Source organism: Lissotriton vulgaris, chromosome 6 (genome assembly GCF_964263255.1).
Source record: "Lissotriton vulgaris chromosome 6, aLisVul1.2, whole genome shotgun sequence".
NCBI classification, from domain to species: Eukaryota; Metazoa; Chordata; class Amphibia; order Caudata; family Salamandridae; genus Lissotriton; species Lissotriton vulgaris.
In genome coordinates this window covers 803,919,290-803,940,724 of record NC_141694.1, presented here as the reverse complement: position 1 = coordinate 803,940,724, position 21,435 = coordinate 803,919,290, and the positions used below count along the sequence as shown (strand labels likewise).

The 21,435-nt window shown below is 42.5% G+C and overlaps 1 protein-coding gene across 4 annotated transcripts in view; it reads left to right on the top strand.

The window, feature by feature from the left end:
• The window catches only part of HS3ST5 (heparan sulfate-glucosamine 3-sulfotransferase 5), a 639,160-nt gene that overhangs the window by 136,013 nt on the left and 481,712 nt on the right, over window positions 1-21,435 (top strand). The window lies entirely within an intron of this gene.

Below are 21,435 nucleotides of genomic sequence, written 5' to 3'. Positions count from 1 at the left end.
TTCACATCGCAACCCTGGTTTCACCGACAACGCTCGATGATGCCACCGAGCAGCTGCTTGCACTGTGATCTGTGGGCACTGCAATTCACACCGCCTCACTTCACACCGCTGCTCTGGAATCCCTGATGACACCACTCCATGCTGACATCAACACTGCTGCTTACATTGTGGTTTGAGGGCACCAATCATAAGTTACATGACACATAACCCTGCCCCACACCGCAACCTTGGACTACTGATGCCGGAGCCATCGACTCCAGTTCATCAGCCAACGATAGCGCTTCAGCAACACTGACACTGATTCCTGCCCCGTGACCTGCTAACACCACAACGAGAACCACACCACTTTGGACAGCAGCCCTGGTCTCACCGATGCTGCTGGATGACGGTCACCGAGCCGCTTCCAGCACCACGACCTGAGTGCACCACACGCCCAGCACTGCACTTTGCACCACAGCCTCAATGCCAGCAGATGCCAACGCTCCGGACTTCAACTGCACCGAGTTCACTCTGTAACGCATGTGACTTCCAGCGCCTGACACTCCTGCACCAACCTCCTGAACAGTGCCAGCTCCTCAAGGCTCATCGCGAGGCCACCGATGCCCTGCATTTCTTGAATGTACTGTTTGTGGGTCATCCAAACACTGTAGCTGTTCCACAACACCACGGTCAGCCAGACCTGTTTGGATTTGTTGTTCACGATGCTGTGATAGCCCCTTGTGAAGCAATCGACTTCAAGGAACATTTGTAGTGTTTTCACTGTATTCCTGCTGGTTAAGTGGAAATGCTTTACATACTGCCTCTGAGATAAGCCTGACTGCTTGAGCCAAGCTACCAAGGGGGTGAGCAGGGGTTATTTTAGAAGTGTATCCCCCTTACCCTGACTAGGAAGAAGCGTCCCTACTTGGACAGGGTAACAACCTGCCAACTAGAGACCCCCATTTCTATTGTTATTATTATTATTATTATTATTATTACAGTTGCTTGTAAAGCACAGCTGACACCCTTCGGGTAACCTGGCGCTATGTTAAGATGATAGCTGAGTGTGGAAAGAACTATAGCCCCTCCCAGACAGAATTAACAGGGACGCGGGGAGCATTCCCGAGGATAGAGCCAGGTTTTTATCCTTTTTCTGAACTGCAGAATATTATCTATATGTCTAATAGCCGATGGAAGTTTATTCCATAGGTGAGGGGCTGCCGTGCAAAAGGCCCAGCCTCCCTGATTTGACTCTATGCTCCCTCACCAGATTTGCTGAAGAAGAACGAAGCGTTCGGGGGGGGGGGCGGCGTACCAGATACATTTTTCCTGCATGGATTTAGGTCCATGTCCATGCAGGGCCTTGAACATTATGCATAAAGCCTTAAATTGTATTCTCTGCGAGATTGGCAGCCAATGCAGATCAGAGAGTGCCAAGGAGGCAGAGGAATGGCGCGGTCGCCCTAATGCTGTTTTTGCAGCCACGGTCTGTATTCTTTGCAATCTCTCCATCAGATATTGTGGGGAAACTAAAAGCAGAGCATTGCAGTAATCCAGTCTGCTGAGGATTATACTCCGGACTATCAGTGTTCTGGCCTCCAAGGAGAACATCGGGAAGATTTTCTGAAATGCTCTAATCAGACTGAAGCAGCTTCCAACTGTCTTGTTGACATGTTTCTCTAATGTCAATATGTTATCAAACATGACTCCCAGATTGTGTACAGCATTACTGGGAGCCAGTGAGATGCTGGCAGGAGTTGGCCAGAAGTTAGATGGAAGTGTAGGGGGAATTCTTTCTACTGCACAATGTAAAATCTCTGTCTGAGCCAGGTTGCTATATCCTGCAGACATGCATGAAAGTCTGTTAGGGACACTACTTGCTCACTCTCTAAAGACAGGATAAGCTGGGAGTCATCTGCATAATTTACTAGGTTAACATTATGAGATCTGATGATGGCAGGTAAAGGGCTTATGTAAATGATAAAAAGGATAGAGCTTATTGCCGATCCCTGTAGGACACCATGCAGTATGTTAGAAAACTTGGACCAAAAAGGAGGAGGGCTACTGCTTGTTGTTTGTTGGAGAAGTAAGAAAGAAACCACTTAAGGGCGGTACCCGTCACTACCACCTCTTCAAGCTTGGACAGGAGAATCCCATGGTTTACTGTATCGAATGCGGCAGACAGGTCAAGGAGAACCATATGGCCGACTGTCCCCTGTCTGCTCGCATCCGTAGAACGTCCATGATGGTCACCAGGGCAGTCTCCATCCCATGGCCTGGGCGAAATCCAAATTGTACCCTATCCAGGATGTTGTTTCTTTCTAAAAACTGGGAGAGTGCTTTACTAACCATTCGTTCCAGAATTTTTACTGGATATGGTTGGGGGAAATCGATCTGTAGTTCTTTAGACAGGCTGGGTCAAGTGTCGCTTTTTTCAGCAGGGGTATCATCGACGCCTGCTTCCAGCAGGCCTGCACAGTGCCATTCATCAAGGATTGATTACAGATTTGCCGTAATACTGGAAATAGTTCAGGAGCCATCCCCTTCCAGATTTTATGTGGCAGTGGATCCAGAGGAGATCCTGAGGATACTGCCATGGCTATTTTTCCAAAGTCACCTGTAGAGAGCATATCCAAGTGGTCCAAGGAATATAATTTCCCCCTCACGGCTCGACTCGCGGAGAGTGACTCCTTGGGCATATTCCCCGGATTTAAGCCATTGATAATGTTTCTAATCTTGTCCTCAAAGAAGATTGCCAATCTGTCACATAGTACCTGACTGGGCACAATCTCATTCTTTGAACATTCTGGGTTAATCAGAGTATCTACAATCCTGAATACATCCTTGGTGCTGTTTTGTGCCTTCAGGATGGAATTAGCAAAGTACTCTATTTTAGCTACCAGAATTTCTTTCCAATATTCTGCTACGGCTGTACTCTAGGAGGTTTTAGCCCCCTCAGCGTAGGCTCTGCACCATTTCCTTTCTGCTTGCTTGCAGCCCAGTTTCAGAGTTCTAAGTTTTTCATTAAACCATGGTGCTGATGGTCTGCCGAGTTTTTTATGATTTTTTTACGGGGCTATTTGATCTTGCCTGGTGGTTATATTATTGCAATAAATTGCATAGTTCTCCTCCACCGTCTTATTAGTGTCACATTTCTCAATGGGCACGAATACTGGGAGAGCCGTTGCCTTCTTTAGAAGGCCCTTCCAGTCCCTACTTTGGAAGTTCCGGTTGTTCTTAGGAATTGAGTGATTCAATCCAACATTGTATAACTGGAAAATGATCAAGTGGTGGTCCGACCAACAGACTGGTAGGGCCTCAATTGGTCCCATTATTTGTTCATTAGAGAACACTAGGTCCAATATATGTCCCCCCGTGTGTAGACTCCATAACCCACTGTTGTAATTTAGGGTTTCACAGGATTGAATAATGTTGTGGTATCCTGAGTCTAGTATCCCATTAGGCCATAAATTGAAGTCCCCTACAACAAGTAATCTGGAATTGGACAATTTCAGGTTGCTCATGACTTCGATAAGCCCTTGTTGAAATAGAGGGCTAGCTATTCCAGAGGGTCTATAACTGACTAAGCCAGTCAGTAACTGTCCCTTGGGATCTTTTATTGAGAATCCCAGAAGTTCTATGCCCTCCGGCTCAACAATATCAAGAGGGTGAAACATGCCAATTGTCTTTAAAGATATCCCCCACCAGCCTCCTTGACCACCCAGGAGAGGTTTATGGAAAGCTTTAGATCCAGATGGACCGGCCAGACCCAGCTTCAGGTCTGAGCCAGGACGTGTCCATGTTTCAGTCATGAACAACACACCCAGTCCATACATTTTACCAGTAGTTGAGTCTCCAGATAGCGCTTTGGCAGAGACCTTACATTAAGCAGCCCACACCTCAGGCTATCTCTTTTTACAAATTCGGATTCCAACCCTGCAGTCTCTTCTAGTCTAACCCTACCTCTCCTACCCCCTACTACCCCTGGCTCAATCAACTGTTCCCTTGCGTAGTAGTACCTTCTGCCTTCAGCTCCAATTTTCCTGATACGGACAGCATGGCTGGCACTGTGCGCAGTCGGTACGCGGACGGGCGCAGACGGGCTTGCCTTAGGCGTGCACGCTGCGCGGCCACGCCAACGTGTTGCTTTTATAGGTGTAGGGCTAAAGACTAGACCGGCGACCTTAGCGTCGGTGGGTCCGCTCTAACAGGCGGGCACAGCCAGGTCGGAAGGATTCCAGTAAGCACAGGAAATAATTTGTATTAACTGCGAGCAGTTTGAGCGAATTTAATTCTTTAAAACCAACACAGTACAATTTTTAAAAACAAGAGTTATTTATAAAGTGCAAAAAGTGCAGCAGCAGCAAAAGCTATCACGCTCTCGTGCACGTCGCGCTTAACGCACCAGTCACCTCAGAACACGCTGCGCTGCCACGCCAGCGTGTTACTTTTATGGGTGTAGGGCTAAAGACTAGACCAGCGGCCTCAGCGTGGGCGGGTCCGCTCTAACAGGCGGGCACCGCAAGGTCGAAAGGATTCCGGTAAGCACAGGAAAACATTTGTATTAACCTGCGAACAGTTTGAGCAAATTTTATTCTTTAAAATCAGCACAGTACCATTTTTAAAAAACAACAGTTATTTATAAAGTGCAAAGAGTGCAGCAGCAGCAAAAGGTCTCAAGCTCTCGTTCACGCAGCGCTTAATGTACCAGTCACCTCAGAACACGCTTCTAATAAAGTCTCTTGCTTTTATAAACAGTTAAGTGCTAATTAGGGCCAGAAAAACTCTTTACAAGTGTAAACTCTACGTTGATAAAGCGTTCTTAGAAATGGTTATTCTGCCAGCTTTGTAAAATTTGGTAACTATATGGTCTCTATACTTTCTTTTAATGCTTTGTAAAACAACAGTTTTTTTGCATGCTGTTCATGGCTCAGGTACCTCCTGTCAAATGTTTCAACTCTATAAAACTGGTAAAATACAAGAAAACGAAATAAAATACCTCAAGTGAGGCATTGGATACAGAAATAACAAGAGTTATAGGTGACAAAATGATGACTCGAAATATCAGACATCTTTGGGTCAGTGTTGTGTAATGAACCCTAAAAGATATTTTTTTTAAATTATGGTTCGTAAACATTCAATGATCTTCCCAAAAAATCTGGGGACACCACGAATATTCTGGTCTCCTGAAGCCAGTACATGATTTCATGAGATTTTATTTTAGCCCAGGGGCAGGGGGGTCGCAGACCCCAGCAAGGCAAGAGGCATTTCCAGACCTCAATGTATCAGAAAAATATTTGTATGTAGATGTTAGCCAAGAGCAGCGGAAAAAATAGTAATACCCTTTTAAAATGCATATGGGTGAGTGGAATCCAGTGCTAGCGCCTTCTCCCTTCCAAAGGTTTGGGTTGAAAACAATGGGAATATCTCTTTTCCTATCAAGACGTTTTCTTCCATACAAGTTAGTCTTGGCTCATCTGACTGCAGAGCATGCCTCTAAGGTTTTAATAATTCCTCCCGCACAGGTTTAGTTCTCAGCATGTTCAGCCTCAAAATTCTCAGATCTATAACGTGACTACATATTGCAATGGATTCTTTTTGTACTTCCTTCTTAAGAAGTGCATAAATCCACGTCAAGATATTTATTTTTTTATTATTTCAGTTTTATTTTGCACTGTTTTAACCTTAGGGTATCAGTGGTCTATAATGAGATCTAGGGGCATATTAGCAAGAAAATTGTTAAAATTATCGCCATTTTAGCGGCAGGAAACTGCCGTCAAAACGGCGATAATTTTAACGAGGGTCTTGCTAATATGCCCCCTAGTGAGTTGCAAGTAACCTCAATAGTGAAACAGATAAGGTGTCATGAGAGGACAGAGGGAGGGAGGAAATGGAGTGGGTGAAAGAGTATGTAAAATGCGAGAGAGAGAGGGTGTGCAGCCCTCCAAATATTTATGATAACTCAGTGACACAAAAAGCCACAGAGGTAGACAACAACAGAAAGAGAACCTTACTTGACATCTATCTGACTTCTGCATCTATACAATTAACATGAATGACTGTTTCATTCTCATATATTGTTGCACAGTGGTTTACACAGAAGCTGAGCTAAGCAGCTATGAGGGAGAGAAATCACATTTTAAGATCACTCTTGCCCTTTCTCCAATTATTATGTTTTAGGAGCCAATCGGCCCAGTTTCAGCTATGCGCTGCAGCAAATTGTATAAATGATGTGGAGAACCACAATGCGACTTTCTTCACTTAATATTGTCCTAATGATGCTGTGAATAGCTCGGAATCCGTTTTCTAACCTAATCAAATGCTAATTATTCGGAGGTTGCCACAGGAGCACTGTGTTGGACAATTCATCTTCTAAAGCTTGCTCGGCGGTATGCAGGAGGCATTGTACTTCTGGGCGGCCAGCGCGTTGGAAATGAGGACCCTGCTGTGTTTGGTGCACTGTTCTAACAGAGGCTTGTGCATGTTAATATGCATCTGAAACTATACCTGCTATAAAATCCCAATCATACAGATGACCATTTAAATGCACTTTATTTCATCAATAGGATATATGCACATGGGTGTCTTTGTGGGCCTGGAAGTGGTTGTGTGGCAAATTAAATATTGACCCATTCTTTAGCAAAGTCCACAGGCATTGTCGCCCTCACTACTGGAGGGTTTATGACATTCCTAGGATTCAAATAGTTATTATCGTACATCATCTCTAGACATTATCTTCCTACAAGACTATTCACACCTTGAATGCTAAGGCAATTCATCCCGGATGCTGAACTCCCTTGAATGCCATTGTTCATGACGAACTCAGCTCGTCATGAGCACACGAGCAGTGCACTGGTCATGAGCATGGAAGGGGTTAAATAGCTTTGTGGTTGGAATTTCATCTCTTGGGGCTCTAGTCACTGCAACAGGTAGCCAGACAATCAAGTGAGTTAGGGTGCACGCCAAACCACAATGAAACAAGACATCAAATTTCTAACATTGGGCTTACCATAGCATACTACACCACTACTGATATGGTCTTGAGAGAGTGGTTGTCTTTATGGCATATTTAAAAAACCCTATGGGCCTCATTTATGAAAAGTGATGCATCACTTCTCACTGCGCCCTTCTTGTGACATGCTGGATCCATCATAATTACAATATGACGCATCATGTCACAAAGAGTTACAGATATGTCAGTATTTCTGATGTATCTGTAGGCGCAAAAATTACGCATAACTGGAGTGTGTCACAAAAGTGACGCAACTTCAGCAATTGGTCATTTAACATGGGTATTTTAATGTGCCTGCGTCAGTCTTACACTTGCTGTGACACAGGTGTAAGATATTGACGCATTTGCGTCCTAGAAGGGGCGCAGTGAAATCTCATAGATTTCACTGCGTCACTTCTACAAGGCTTACTTGCGTCGGATCACCCACCCTGTATACATTATGCCTGGCGCATGTATAATGTGGCGCAGGGGTTTACAAAGTGACGCATCTACCTAGATGCGTCACTTTGTAAATATGATGCAACATTGTGCATTTTTTACGCCACTGGTGTGTCACAAAAGGTGATGCTCCGGTGGCCCAAAAGGACGCAAGTGCTCATAAATAAGCCCCTAAATTCCTAGTGGAGACCTCTATGCCTTCAAAAGGGTTTCTCTGTGGGGGATCCTATTACCGCACTGTACATTTGCTGAGAGGCTACCATGCTTCATACGACTGCTCTGCAAACAAATGTGTTTTTCAAAAATAAGCTGCTAAAGCAGGAATTGGTTTTTGATAGACCAAGCACTAGTGGCCTTGACACCTTCTGAAGTTTTTTTTCTGGGAGTGGGAAAGTAATTTTTGTGAATGTATTTCTCTTTGGCACTGTCAGGCTTTTTCTGATGGCCCAGAACAGGGGTAAACAGAACATGTTAGAACGGGTTAGGATAGGGTAAATTGTCTGGGGTACTTAGATCGATGGCTTAATATCTCCACAAGCAGAGCCAATGGGACTCCAGCACCAGATACATGATGGTGTGCCAAGCTCTAAATAGAGCTGGCAGACTATATGTTTGACAGGCAGGGGTTCTGCCATGTTTGTGGCAAAGTACTACGTGCATCCAATGCAAAATAACCCCCTTAGAGGGATAGATGTAAAATACACATTTATTTTTCCAGCCGAACTTAAACTGATCACTGAGAGAAAACCTGATTCATTCACTGAAGTAAAAGATGCACAGAACTGGACAGACCATAGGGCAGCTTCTAATGGTATTTCTGGAGTGGAATGCAGATGATTTAGTATTACTGGACAAAACCAGAATTGACATGAAGAGGGCCTTGGAAACATTGCACCGGTATAACACTAAGTACATTGTACGTGCCAATGCGACAAAAACAAAGGTCCTGGTATTTGGCCTCAAACCAAAAAAGCAATGCAACTCGGCCCCCTAAGAATAGCCACAGCCAACAAATATAAATAACTACCAGGGCATACAATTCTCAGACACATGCAGCCCAACCCTGCAGGCCAAGGCACTGGAAGTCAAGGTGGCTAAGGTCAGATACACACTATGCAAACTACACCATAACCTCCAAAGTCATTCTGCAGAGGGCATCCAATGAGTCCTAAAGGTGAAATTAATACCAACACTAAACTATGGGCATCTTGCCTCTCCGGTACTGCTAATTGAAAAAATGGAGCACCTACATTTAGTGGCATTCAGAAAGCTATTCAATCTCCCAAAAAGAATAAGGTGTACACGGATCCGGCTGGAATTTAATATTTCAACGATGGACATTGAATGCAAAAATGACATAGTCAAATATCACCATCATGTGACCAATGCGGACCTGACTAAAAGAAGAAAGCCCTAAAGGTGATTTTCCAGGATAACAAAAGTAGTTGGGCCAGGTACCTGTCAAGGGCCAATGATACACTCAGCCTGTCCTTAGAAACGATAACTGATACATCACAAACAATGGACAGCTTAAAAAGATGGCTAAATATACAAAGCAAGCACATCTCAAGGGAGCATGACATCAAACGGATTAGAAACATCCCCGGAGCAGAGGGACTCGCCCACTCACATAAAGTCACAGTGTACCAACCATACTTGAAGGCAGGTTTGGGAAGGCAAGCTTAATAGAACATGTTGTGGACCAAGCTCCAAATGCTTCCAATATGGAATTATAGGAGCCATTGGAAAAATACTTTGTCAGGAAAATAGGAATGTTGCCTGTGCCAATACCACACAGAATCAGACGTGCACATTGTCTGCTGTTGCCCAGCCTTGTCACATCAGAGGCGATTGTACCTCAGAACGATTTTTCTGCAAACTGGCACGAGAACTTGCAAAGAGGCCCTAACAAACATCTATACAACTGCGGTGCCAAGAGATCTTGCACGGTTTGGCAAATTCTATGCAGAATTAGGAAAGACATTGTGAATTTCAAATGAATTGAAGGCATAAAACAGCAAAGCACACGCTGAGGTTGAAGACTATCACCTTGCACAGACACCAATGTAGATGGACATTATCGTAGAAACATTCTCCTGGGAGGTACCTCATATGAATTGGGACTATATGGCTTCATACATGCACCTGTCACTTTAGGACCTATAAGCACACAGCCCGACGCATGAAGCATGCACTTTACAGATTCATGCGTGGGCCTGAATATGCATTCCACACCCTATGCACCTCCTGCACATTCTCTCTGGTGGGGCCGCCCACATGACTTGGCATCATTCGAACGTAAGAAAAAGGTGTGGGTCACGCACTCCTCGATGTATCAAATTTGATATTCTGTGGTGTGCTGCGGAGATATCACCCCCCGACAAGAAGGTGTGGAAAATTAATTGTAGTTGGTGGCACCTAGTGTAGATGCCAACTCTCAGCGCACAACCTTGATTGAAACCAACCAGTTTCTTAAATGAATAATTCCATCTTGTAGTCAAAAATTAAATCCAGTTCATCATTAATCATCCATGTTTAATTTCACATGTATTGTTTGTTTCAAATCAATGAGATAGACATGTCATGCATGTATCCGATATCACAAAGTATGAATGCATGTTGTTTCCCAATGCATTTCGGATACTAGATCCTTCATCAGGGGAATCCTAAAAGCAAAATAAATGAACTCAATATGATCCTCGACGGTGGAATAATGTGTACAAACATTTAAATGCAAAAAGATAAATTGAAGAAGATGATGGCTGTGAAAGAAGCCTAGTTGGAAAGGTGCGCGAAAACGTGAATGAAGCAGTGACGAAAAGACACCAGAAACCAGCGTGTTCATGCATAAGAAATGAAAGATAAACGCTTTAGAATGAGAGTGCTCGGGAAACATAATGTGTACACAAATAGCTACTCGCAAATGTACTAACGTATGCAGAAACATGGTAACGAGTCAAAATCACCCCAGAGTGAAAGCGCTGAGATAGCCCTACTAGCGTGAGCGTTAAACCGATTAAACGTGCACTTACGGAAAACTGCAGGCAAGAACGCGCGTCCTGCCGTTTGCGCTCTTCGCCATCAGCTGAGAAGCGTGGTGTTTGGTGAAGGCGGAAGTATAACGAAGATGCCGGGTGAACATAAAAAAAGGACCAAAGGTGTGGCGGCCATGTTAAAGTGGTCAAATAGGACGCTAGCCTCAAAAAATAGCGGGTTTGTGAGAAAACATATAGACATACCCAATGTTGACAAAATAAATGTGAAAAAGCACAAATCATTAAATGTCAAAAAGACATAAACAAACAAATGAACAACACAAAATTAATAAAAAATAGTTCACAGGTGAATGATAAGTATCACATCAGTTAAAGCAGTTGCACTACAAATAACATTGAAACTCCATCCGATCATTCAGACCAGATGGTTTCATGGTCTGAAGAAATTTGATCCAGTGATTTTCACGTTGTAACAGAAAATTGTTGTTGTCTCTGTCGTCTCGCCTATTCACCACTTCTACTGCAGCGAACCTCAATTGACTGATGTTGTGTCTGTGTTCTTTGAAGTGTACTGCTAGATTGGATTTGATGTTCACTGTCCTTATATTGCTCTTATGCTCGTTGATTCTTATTTTGAGCTTGCGTGTGGTTTTTCCGGTATACATCAGTCCGCACGGACATTTGATGATGTATATGACATTTTCAGTGTCACATGTGGCGTTCAATCTGAGTTTCACATCTGTGCCTTTCATGGGATGTTTCAATGTAGGGCCCTTGATCAGGTTATTACAATTCTGACAATTCAAACAAGGTTGGTTACCTTTGTGGTTGACATTTTGTATGGTTTTTGGTTTTTTTATGAGTTCCTTTAAGTTGTTGCCCCTTTTGTAAGCAAACAGGGGTTGTTCGCTGAAGATGCCATTAAAGTCTTGCTCTTTGCTGACAATTGCCCAATGTTTTAGAATAGAAGATTTGTAAGCTCTTGATGCCTCTGAAAATTTGGATACGATGACAGGTCTTGTGTTTTGACTCTTTTTTTGAGTAGCTAACGCTTCCTCTCGTTTGATTTTGTCACATCGTTCTTTGGCATGAGTCAAGATAGGTTCAGGGTATCCCCTTTTGGCAAATCGTTTCAACATCTCAGAGGCTTGTTCTTCGTATTTACAACTGTCAGATGCAATCCTTTTTACCCGTAATAGTTGTGAATATGGAAGATGGTTTTTGAGTGATCTTTGATGATATGAGTGATAATGAAGAGTGTTATTCTTATCAGTATCTTTCCTGTGTAAGTCCGTCTCCAGGTGATCTCGCATTCTTGTTATTCGTACATTGCACAGTACAGTGGATTTAATATTGCTTATTGTCGATGAACTGTCCAGAGCACTGGAAGAACTCAATAGAGACATCCAATTATGTAAACAAGAACTGAATGACATGCTGCCCAAGGAGGAATGGTCCAAGATATTGGAAGATATAACAATTCAACTCGACAAACATACCAGGGAAATCAATGAACGCAAAATACGCAAGTATCGCAGAGATACTATAGACTACAAGTTAGGCGAAGTATACTCTTGGGCAGAGGTTTACGCTAGGAGACGTCAAAATAAACCACCAAGGTCCAACACCGCTACAGAGACTTCATCCTCAGAAGACGACACACGACCTCGACCACAACCTACCAATCGACAAACACCTCCAACCAGTACAGAATCCTCCACCCTCTCTACGGTTCCTTTTTTAGGAGAAGGCCCGGGAGAAAACGACGACCCAGGAGGAGCAAAGTCAAAAGAAAGGGAGAAAGAAAGGGAGAAAGAGAAGGAGAGAGAATTGAGAAGCACCACACTGAACCAGAGGGTGGACAAACCAAAGAAGAAGATAACCTAGTTATCAACATATCATCCTATAGGCTGTCTGAGCAAGAGATCAATGTACTACAGAAGGGTACCTCGTTCATACCAACCAGCCATACCAACGAGTTAGAACTTGAGGTTAGTTTGTTCAAATTTATGCGTAGCTTGCGCTTAAGACATTTCTTTGACAATGTTTTACCTCCTCAAGACACCAACCGAGAAGACCAATTGAGAGGACTACGTGCCAAGAGCACATTCATGGCACCCATCAGCCATAAATCACTTGACATTTTTGAAAATCTGGTTAGAAATGACATTAGCAAAATCAATTTCTCCAAAAGGACGAGACACACCAACTTAACAAAAAAGGAATATTCATTGTTGATCAATTTGGCTAACAGGAAGGAAATCACATACCAAACTGCTGACAAAGGGGGTGCATTGGTACTCATGGACACTTCATTCTACAATGAACAAGTTCAGTTACATTTGTCTGATACCAACACTTATGGTCCCATTCACTACAATCCTACGAAGCAATATGGGGAAGTTTTGAACCACATACTGACTACTGCCGAAGAACATGGAATTATAGACAGCAAAACCAAGAAATTTTTGACACCTGTTAATTCCAGCACTCCTAGCATATATATGCTACCGAAAGTCCACAAGAGCATCACGCAACCTCCATTTAGACCCATTGTGTCTACACGTGGCAGTATCCATGAGAACACAGGCAAATTCATCGATCGTTACCTTCAACCTCTCATTCAGCAATCCCGGACCTATGTCAGGGATACCACACATTTCCTACAGAAGATCATTGACATTCGATTTGAGGAAGACACCACCATCTATCTTTGTTCCATTGATGTCAAATCGCTATACACAAGCATTCCGCATGATCTAGGGATGGAAGCAATGGAGAACATTTTGCTACAATCTGACCTTTCTAACGAGTTTCAAATTTTCTTGATGCAACTGATGCACTTCACGCTCTACCAGAGTTATTTCTCTTGGGGAAATCAATGCTATGCACAGTTGTCCGGGACCTCCATGGGCAATTGCGCTGCTCCGGTTTACGCAAATGCATTTATGAGATACTTCGAGGAGACTCATATCTTGAATCAAACACCTTGGGCACAACATGCCATGTCGTTCTTGAGATATATAGATGACATTTTCGTACTATGGAAAGGTGACCATGAATCCTTAACGAAAGCGTTAGAAGATTTAAATCACATCAGCGATCGAATACAATTCACTCATGAAATCAGCCTGAACACCATTACATTTCTTGATGTACGAATAACAAGAATGCGAGATCACCTGGAGACGGACTTACACAGGAAAGATACTGATAAGAATAACACTCTTCATTATCACTCATATCATCAAAGATCACTCAAAAACCATCTTCCATATTCACAACTATTACGGGTAAAAAGGATTGCATCTGACAGTTGTAAATACGAAGAACAAGCCTCTGAGATGTTGAAACGATTTGCCAAAAGGGGATACCCTGAACCTATCTTGACTCATGCCAAAGAACGATGTGACAAAATCAAACGAGAGGAAGCGTTAGCTACTCAAAAAAAGAGTCAAAACACAAGACCTGTCATCGTATCCAAATTTTCAGAGGCATCAAGAGCTTACAAATCTTCTATTCTAAAACATTGGGCAATTGTCAGCAAAGAGCAAGACTTTAATGGCATCTTCAGCGAACAACCCCTGTTTGCTTACAAAAGGGGCAACAACTTAAAGGAACTCATAAAAAACCCAAAAACCATACAAAATGTCAACTACAAAGGTAACCAACCTTGTTTGAATTGTCAGAATTGTAATAACCTGATCAAGGGCCCTACATTGAAACATCCCATGAAAGGCACAGATGTGAAACTCAGATTGAACGCCACATGTGACACTGAAAATGTCATATACATCATCAAATGTCCGTGCGGACTGATGTATACCGGAAAAACCACACGCAAGCTCAAAATAAGAATCAACGAGCATAAGAGCAATATAAGGACAGTGAACATCAAATCCAATCTAGCAGTACACTTCAAAGAACACAGACACAACATCAGTCAATTGAGGTTCGCTGCAGTAGAAGTGGTGAATAGGCGAGACGACAGAGACAACAACAATTTTCTGTTACAACGTGAAAATCACTGGATCAAATTTCTTCAGACCATGAAACCATCTGGTCTGAATGATCGGATGGAGTTTCAATGTTATTTGTAGTGCAACTGCTTTAACTGATGTGATACTTATCATTCACCTGTGAACTATTTTTTATTAATTTTGTGTTGTTCATTTGTTTGTTTATGTCTTTTTGACATTTAATGATTTGTGCTTTTTCACATTTATTTTGTCAACATTGGGTATGTCTATATGTTTTCTCACAAACCCGCTATTTTTTGAGGCTAGCGTCCTATTTGACCACTTTAACATGGCCGCCACACCTTTGGTCCTTTTTTTATGTTCACCCGGCATCTTCGTTATACTTCCGCCTTCACCAAACACCACGCTTCTCAGCTGATGGCGAAGAGCGCAAACGGCAGGACGCGCGTTCTTGCCTGCAGTTTTCCGTAAGTGCACGTTTAATCGGTTTAACGCTCACGCTAGTAGGGCTATCTCAGCGCTTTCACTCTGGGGTGATTTTGACTCGTTACCATGTTTCTGCATACGTTAGTACATTTGCGAGTAGCTATTTGTGTACACATTATGTTTCCCGAGCACTCTCATTCTAAAGCGTTTATCTTTAATTTCTTATGCATGAACACGCTGGTTTCTGGTGTCTTTTCGTCACTGCTTCATTCACGTTTTCGCGCACCTTTCCAACTAGGCTTCTTTCACAGCCATCATCTTCTTCAATTTATCTTTTTGCATTTAAATGTTTGTACACATTATTCCACCGTCGAGGATCATATTGAGTTCATTTATTTTGCTTTTAGGATTCCCCGATGAAGGATCTAGTATCCGAAATGCATTGGGAAACAACATGCATTCATACTTTGTGATATCGGATACATGCATGACATGTCTATCTCATTGATTTGAAACAAACAATACATGTGAAATTAAACATGGATGATTAATGATGAACTGGATTTAATTTTTGACTACAAGATGGAATTATTCATTTAAGAAACTGGTCGGTTTCAATCAAGGTTGTGCGCTGAGAGTTGGCATCTACACTAGGTGCCACCAACTACAATCATTCGAACGTATGCACTCCTCTTGCACTTTAGGATCCTGAACATTTCTGCACATTCCCTCGGGTGGTGCCTCCCACATGATTTGGCAAACCATGGATTTATGCACTCATTTTGCACTTGGCCCATGGCTGTATGCATGTACTCTGCATTTGATGGCTTCTTGCATGCTTCTGTTCTCCTCTTTTCTTTGTATATGCACATCCGTGTACTTTAGAGCCTCAAGCATGCCTGGCTATGGTCTAAAATGTCTGGCTCCACAATCTAACACTTGAGTAACCTACTGCAACTAGTCTATCCACACCTACGCACTTTACAGCTTTATGCATGCCTGTCTATGACGTAAAATGCCTGGCCCTACAATGCAATAACTGGAGCTATCTACTGTACTCTCAATACCTTACCATCGCACATTCTGAAGCTGCTAATTTTGCTTGGGCTTCATACATTGCACCAATATATTGTCTTAAATTGATTTTATAATCATGATCTTTATTTTATGTTGCACATACACAAGCTGTCAATCTTGTTTGGGCTTTAAAAAGTCATGCTCCTAAATATTGTCTTTAGCAGATTTTATGAACGACTTTCGCACAGGTTTTAACTTCCTGGTTTTATACTTGACCTTTGCTTTTATGTTGTAATAAAGATTGTTCCTTGTAAATAATGTTAAGTAATCATTCAATAAAGACCTTACTTACTTAATGAGTGCAAGCTGACCTGTCAAACACAGTGCAAAACAAAGGAATGGGACGTGCCTTTATAGAAGAACAAAAGCACAGCTAAGCATAAATCACAGAAGTAACCTTTAGTGTTGGCTAGGGTCGCCATATGGTGATCAGAAAATTCACCAGAAGTGATGACAGCTTCTGCAACAGTTACATCGCAGACATCAGAAGGCCAAGAAGTTGTCCATCACAGTCCACTGTTAGTATCCTGACAACAGCAGACAGCATTGTCTGAAATAATAGTTCTGGGAAAACCTTGGAGGACACCATGGTAGGACATTCAAGACCTTAGATACAATTCTGGAAGATGAGATGGTCCTGCTGCTTGAAATAATTCTATTGGAGTGAGGTGACTTTGCTGTCTGGGTCGTCGACTTTTGGGGTACAAGATTCAACTGTGGCATTCTACTCCCTGCCATGAGTAACAAACTATATGTCATTATTTAACTCATAATGGTAAATGGGAAGCAGGGAAGAGAAAAGAGCATACCCCACCATGCATCATTAACTCATATCTTCGGCTGACAAGGTTGTTTATTATAATTAGTTTTCTGTTAATTCTTGAACAGGACTAGATCTGTGTCCGGACCTGGGGGGAATCGAAGAGGGGTGTTACAAGGGTAGCTATCAAAATCGAGAATATATCAATTTGAACTAGAACACTATACACAAACCTCATCCAGTGGGGCTTATATAACTGTAACCCGGTGTACACCCAGGCACATTTTAATGATATATTTTCTCAGTACTACAGAAAATATATCACCTTATCATACAGATCCTCACCTACAACTGTAGGAGATTGTTCAAATTAAACAACTGAATTTTTTTAACTCAGCACAAGCTGAGGAGTTATTGTCTCCACTCACCTTTACAGAACCTAAAACTGCAATCTAAAACTGCAATTAAGTCCATGGCGAAAGGTAAAACGTTGGAAAGCTATGTCCTGCCCTTTGAATTCAATGCCACATTTCAGGATATACTGGCACCTCAACGACTGTTGGATATGTAACTGGCTATCTGAGAAGTTAGCATCCTTCCCCCTGCCATGAAGGCGGCCCAAGTCCCCATGAAACAAAAAAAGCATCCTTTAGATATGAGGGACCACTGCCCAATATCTATGCTTCATCTAGATTATAAAATACTCAGCAAGGTACTGTTGAGTATGCAATTCCGAATTCTCTTGTATGTTATATATCCTTATCAATCTGCATTTATACAGAAGCCTCTTACCAAATATCAGGCAATTATTTAATCTCCAGAATAGTTCACAGTGGGCAGCGCCTTCTCCTGTAGTAGCCTGGAGTACCATGCGAAAGGATACCTTAAACGTGGATTACTTTTTTATGGTCTTGAGTGAAATGGGTTTTGGTGACCTGATATTGTGCTGGATCAGACTTCTCTGAACTTCCCACACAACAAGTGTTAGAGCTGCCTTGGACAGTGCACAGAAGGATCCAACAGGGATGTTTTTTTAACATGCCTATTATTCCCAGTTGTGATGGAACCCCTGGCTGTATGACTTCAAAGAACCGTCTATAGGCACATTTGCACAATTATATGCAGTCAATCTCACTATATGCAGATGATGAATTGAATTAGCTTAGAGATGTACCCCCTTATCTTAGCCAGTTATGATGGAATTAGACTACTGTGTTGCGTTGGCTGGCCTATGAGTAAACAAGACAGTCAGGACACCTCAAGACTTTATTTCACAAGGACACCCATAATTAAATATTTATGTATCTAATTTCATCATTATATTTTTTAAGTTGTAGAAGGGAACATAACTAAGAACCTAGTAACAACCAGCCAATCTGTTGTGTTAAGAAGAATCTTCTTCTTTCAGCTCTCCCTAAGAAAAACACTTTCCTTAAGGATTATTCAACTCCTATTTCTTATACTATTTCACTAATATACCAGATAAACCACAATGATGAGAATTTAAAGCCCTAAACACAATATTTGTGCACTTTAGGTGTGCAGGAGCTCGACAGAGGATTTCCCACCGGAAACTCCAACTCGCAGTAAGAAGGAGGACTAAATGCTTCGAACTATGTACTTTACCATCTGACCTGACAATTATAGTGGGTGTCTGGGCGGTTTATTGATTTGATTACAGAAGAGGCTTGGGCCAGATGTATTAACATTAGGAATTGCGATTTTTCTAACTGAGTCGGTATTTAAAAATCACAATTCCTAATGTATTAAAATGTAAATGTAATTTAGCAATTCCTAGTGGGTCACAAATCAATCTTTCTCATGAATATTAAAGGGGTAGGTAAAAATGTACGACCTACTACGATCAGACCCATCACAGGGATGCTGGCTTGCTGGGTTCAGCAGACCACCATGTCTGTGATTGCCTTTCAATACAGCAGACTTTTTTTAAAGTGCAGCCAGTTTTCCTTAAAAGAGACGGGACCACATAAAAAAAAAGTTTCTTTCCTTTTTTTTTCTTTGTTTAAGAGGAGGACTGTGGACCACTGCCTCCTCTTAAACAAACATTTTTCACTCGAAACTCTGTCGCAAAACATTAATAACGACTTTTGGACTTTTGCAAGGGATGCTCTCAACATGCCCCTTCCAAAATACCAAATCAGATTTGGGTCTCCATCAGAAATTGTGATTCAGTTACAAGTTAATGAATCACAATTTGGTGTTTGCCCATTCAAAAAAGCATTTTTACGGTCACAAATGGCCCGATTCCTCAATTGGGCCATTTGAGACTCATAAAATGCTTTGTACTTCTGTCCCTAAGTATCTGCAATAAGCCTTGTGAACCTAGTATCATTAAGAGACACTATTTAGTAACTGGGATGAATCCTTTCATCATATCCTAAAAATATATACTGTGAGAAATTTCTAAAAGCGATGCCTTTCATGACCATGGAAAAGGGTGGCCTATGAACCACTCTTGCTAAACGGGTGCTCTCCTAGGTTCAGGGATTTGATAAACACTGTGGACACAACTAAATGGGCTAAAGCAGAGGTGATGTTTGTAGGGGACCTTCGAGAACTTAAATCAATTATAGCCTATCATATCTGGACAGTTCATACTATATGCAGGTTTGGTATGGGCAGTTCAGCATGGCTGGGGAGAGGAACTCAAAGAACTACATACACATTTAGGCCTCAACACAGTGTTCACATTGGGAGTAACAAGGAAAGCCATCAAATCACTATATCTCGGGATCTAGATGATGGTCAGGTTTGGACTGAACCCTCTCAGGGAATCGAGCAATGGGAAGAAATCTGACAGAAGTAGAATAGACACATTTATGACAAAAGTAGAATAAACACCTTTAGTCAGTTATTGAGTTATAATTATTATTATTATTACTATTGAGTTATTGAGTTATAATTGAGTTCTAAACTCCTGCGATTTTAATTGATTCAATGTAACATATTGTACCGGGCATATATCAGGTCACACAAATGAGATAAATACAATGCTAATGTGTTGGATCTGTGTCTCAGATATAATACCACTGAGGCTAACTTTATTCATGTGTTCTAGTCCTGTCCCTCCATGAAAGTATTTTCGCAGTCCATTGTGGATAGAATAACACAGTTAACTGGTTGATCAGCCGTTAGCAAATGAAAAATTGCCTCTTCAGCTTGTTGCAAACACATAAAGCTCTCTTACTGGAAAAGAGAAGAATTGAAATGCAGCTGACATTCCGTAATCACCCTCAAGCCTCCTCATTGCTAAATGAAGTAGTAAATGTGGCTTAGACCGAGAGTGAGGTCGTCCATTGTCTTCAGAGATTCAGAGATAGACACTGTAATGGACCAGATCCGCGAAGGAGACACACATGCATGCTTTGTACCCAGACCCTATAAGAAACTAAAGAAGCTCAGACCCCTACCTGGCTGCCTTGTGTCATTTCCCCCGCTTCATTACCACAGACACTGAGTAGGAATTGATTCTCATTAAATTAACTTGGAGAGATGTGGAGAGACCTCCATGAACTGCACCTTGAGCCGACACCATGGACCCTTTGCACCTACATCAGGCTTATGCTCCAGATTGAATAGGGATTCACTCCACTGAGCTACCACCCACTGAAACGCAATTGAGGCTTAACAGTGCATACATTCCCTCCCCAATATATTTTGCCGGCTAAGACTGAGTTCCTTTAAGAATAGAAATGGACCATGTGGCCTTCCACCGTCAACATCGGTTGTATTTGTGAATGATAGAATCTGGGTCTCGCTGATATATTTACCATTGGTGTAAAAAACTCTACTTACATTAACCTGCAGTAGCTTAACAATGACTTTAATTTTGTACACAAGAAATATGATAGTGCTTAGAAGTTCACAGATCTGTGGTACATGTGATATAAAAATAATTTTAAATAAAAGTGTTGTGCATACTGAAATCAGTGAAAGCGACATAGCTGCAGGAGAGAGGGATCCATGTCAGACTTACAAAGTAACCACTGACTATATAAACTAGTTTAATTTAAAATCATGGTAAATAACTTGATATAATTTGGATATCCACCTAGTTCTACGTTGAACAACTGCTTCTGGCCGTGCTGTACATAAATGATTAGTTAACCCGCCTTTGCTACATTGTCTTCTCGTTCAGAACTAAGGGGCCCATTAGGATGGCGGGCGGATCGCCCCTGCCGAGCCGGCGGTAGCCACCGCCGGCCCGGCGGGGGCGATCTGCCCGCCATCCATACCTAAAAGACCCCCGCCATATTAGGATGGCCGGGGGATCCACGGCGGACGGAAAGACAACCACAGCATTTCCGCCGGTCGATTCGTTAACCGGGCGGAAAACGTGAATAATACGTTGGTGGTGTCTGCAAGACACCGCCATCCATATTATGATGATTGCGGAGATGTGCCTTTCCACGGAGGCATTTCCACCATGGAAAGGCATGCAGTTTCTGCTTGCGAGGGCCTCTTGCGGTCCCACAGATTGTGGGGAGGGTGGGGGGTGCAATTGGGGGTACCTATGGCATCCTCCCTACATTGGCATGGACAAGGTGGCAGGCACCGCATGGTGCCTGTCACCTTGTGCATGCCAATGCACAAAGTGCATTCACTGCATTGTGGCGGGTGATGCTGTGAGCACTGCCCGCCCCAATGTTGTGAAAGAGGGATGCCACCGCCACAGCGGCATACTAATGCCCACAGCCGGACTGCCGCACTTCTGGCGGACGGTTCCGTTCACCGTTACAGTGGCGG